Source organism: Lygodium microphyllum, chromosome 9 (genome assembly GCF_053477565.2).
Source record: "Lygodium microphyllum isolate KBCC chromosome 9, Lygodium_microphyllum_v1.1.10, whole genome shotgun sequence".
NCBI classification, from domain to species: domain Eukaryota; kingdom Viridiplantae; phylum Streptophyta; class Polypodiopsida; order Schizaeales; family Lygodiaceae; genus Lygodium; species Lygodium microphyllum.
Genome location: NC_141143.1, coordinates 118,448,907 through 118,452,155, shown reverse-complemented (window position 1 = coordinate 118,452,155; position 3,249 = coordinate 118,448,907). Strand labels below are relative to the sequence as shown.

The 3,249-nt window shown below is 43.6% G+C and overlaps 1 pseudogene; it reads left to right on the top strand.

Annotated features, from left to right (window-relative positions):
• Positions 1-256: 256 nt before the first annotated feature.
• LOC148031485 (pathogenesis-related protein 1 pseudogene) lies at positions 257-760 on the top strand (annotated as a pseudogene).
• Positions 761-3,249: the final 2,489 nt, after the last annotated feature.

Below are 3,249 nucleotides of genomic sequence, written 5' to 3'. Positions count from 1 at the left end.
ATTGACTTGTCTCCTGCTGCAACACTAGCAGGAGCTGCTGGCTCTCCTTCCAATATTTGTGTGCTCGTATCCCCTCCACCGGCCATAATATAATACATCTCATCAGCCCCGATCATTAACCGTGCTAGCTTCTGAATCAGCTAATTACTGGCGGTTGTACCACAAGATAAGGAAAGTTGATCGGGTACATGTTGCTCATATAGCTACCAAGAGGAGTACTATAGTGGCCGCTCTGCTAGCGCAATTCTCGATCAGGATGGTGATGAAGGTGATGCTGATGGCGGCTACGTTGCTAGCATTGAATGATGCCCATAACATTATTAATGTCCGAGCGCAAACCATGACGGGCTCGCCGTCGGCTTATCTGGATCCTCAGAACGGAGCGCGGGCTGCGCTGGGGCTGAGTCCGCTGACATGGGACGCCAAGCTGGCCAGCTACGCCTACAACTACGCGATGCAGGTGCAGTGCCAGATGGTGCACTCGGGCGGGCCGTACGGCGAGAACCTATTCTGGGGCGGTGCTGGCGGGAACTGGACGCCGGGGGACGCCGTGAGCATGTGGCTGGCGGAGGAGCCTCACTACCACTACGATAGCAACACTTGCGACGGCGGCTCCATGTGCGGCCACTACACCCAGATCGTGTGGCGCACCACGACATCTGTGGGTTGCGCCTCCTACACCTGCCCCGCCAGCGGCGACACCCTTGCCGTCTGCGAGTACTACCCCCCGGGCAACGTGATCGGCGAGCGCCCCTACTAACTAGCTAGTTTCTAGAAGTAGGTCCGCCTGATTAAATTCTTAATTACAAGCATGAGCAGCGACTACCAGAATTTCTTTAATTTTATTTCCACTGCGATAAGTAACTATTTGCCTGGTTCACTGATCCTACTGTGTATGGCCTCATCAGCGGCTAATATCGGCATAATTCATTCGTCTTGGGGTCCTTTTTATATTAATTTTGTTCGAGAGTCTCTCTGGATTCCCTGCGCTCTCCCTACCTCCTCTTTTGGTTGCGCTCATCGATCTTGGCCGTACTGGCAATCCGATTATCATCTCAGTCGATTGAAGTGGCGCACAACATGCTCATAAATCCCCACCCATGGCTTTTATATGTCCTCATAGCTTACGTGTTTTGGTGTGCACGCACGCATGTGCTTGTGTTCTCGCAGGTCTGCCAGGTTCATCTTTGAGGAGGGCCACGCGCGGACGTGCCCTCCAAATTCTGTGAGTCGAACAACGCACACCGCCAATACTCCAACTGATGACTTTTGACGTCAATCCTTGCAGCCAATGGATGGATGTTTGCCGGCTACCCCGCTCATCACGTAGTAGCTAGTCGGTAGTAGTACTTCTTTCATCGACTCATCGACTAGTTCGTCCAAAGTAAGCATAGACTCAGGTTTTATCGTCCAAAAGACGCCCGGCAAAGGACTGGCTGTCAAAAATTGTCAAAATAGCACATAGGCTATACGTATTCATGCTTATCGCGTACAATCCTTTTCTGGAGAATTGCGAGCACCACAATATGGACTCCACACACAAGGGACTTTTAATCAATCCCTATATAGGAAAACTTGTGAAATGTAGGAAATGTTGTAATATTTCTTATGTGTGAATGCATGTATTCCCTATGTACAACTAGGAAATTACATTCCCCACATCTAATAGTAGGAAATTAAAGGTCAATATAGACTATTTCCTACCTTCATTAAAAATTTCCTATAGAAGAGTATACATGAATGTAATTTCCTACTTCTACTTGTAGGGAATCGTAGGTCACTATGAAGATTCCCTATGTTCTCTCAAAATTCCCTATATAACAGAATTATGTAAGAACGCCATTCTCCAATTGTAATGAAATTAATGAAATTGGAAGTAACCATATGGATGTGAACCTAGATTTTCTAACCCCCTACACATATGAACATATTGCATGCACATACATGTGCACATGTACATATATGAACACGTGTGTACATGCGTACCCACACACATGCACCCCTCTTCTTTTTTAGTCATCAAAAGACAATATTTAAATATAGTTATGGGCTTGTTTATCATAGCACTAAATGTTGGAAATGACCACCATGTTGCAAAAAGAGGAAGCCTCAAACCAAGTAGCTACATACATATTTTGTGCAACATTACTCTCTTTTCTCTAACTTTTCAAGTGATGTAACCGTTTAATGCATTTCATGCAGACATAGAATATTGTATAAAGGCACATATGGCAATGTTTGGATTAAAAACCTTATAGGTTCTCATGCACGCCTTGCATGAATTGGTCTACAACTCATGGTTAATTTAAGAACAATAGTAAAATACTAACCCTTCCAAGCTTAGACATACCAATGTAACCATAATCTTGGTCTAGCACCCTATGACCCTTGGGTGAGATACCATCAAGATTTTGAATGATTGTAGTGTTTGGACTGAAGACCTAGATGATTGAAATGATCCAATCTTTTTGGGATATCCTGTTACTCTTGTTAGAAGAAAATGTTGGTATTCTAATAAGTTCTTTAAATGAGCAAGATGGTGCTAGCCTTTGACTGCCATAGTGATAGCAAGTGTCCAATGAGCCATAATCTTCCTTCAGTAGTTTTTAAAATAGCAAGGCACATATGTTGTATACTCTAAATAACTCCAAAACCCTAAGATCTCCTAGTAAGGCCCCTTATGAGAGGTCCCTAGAAAGGAGGAGTTACACTCTTTGACTATTACAACCATAAAAAATAAAAATACAAAATAACAACAACATAGTTCAACAACCCATTGCAATGGCTTGGTTGGTAGTCAGTATGAGACTCCTATGAGAGAACAATCTCCAAATGAATGTAAGGGTGGCATTATAAGCTTGGGTGGGGTCCTCGACATACACAAGAATTACTCCACTTTTGCTTATTTATCGCAACTCATTCTAGAGTAGCGATGTTAGCAAACATCCATTTTTTAGCAATGTCCATGTAATCCGTGAGGGACCTAAGCATATCAATTAATACAAACGTGTTTACCATATTTTGGATCGATACTCTAAAATGACTAAGGGAGGACTAAGGGTCATTTCAAATTCATTCGGGGACAAATGTGTGCAACAAAGCCATTAATGGAGGTGGACATTATCCGATGTGGGATAGAACTATCTTAGGGTTGTTGAATTTGACAAGTAGGAGGTGAGTGGATAGTTTTTGATAATGCACAAAAAGGAGTGACTAGCCATTGGTACCAATCAAATGCATGCAAGCATC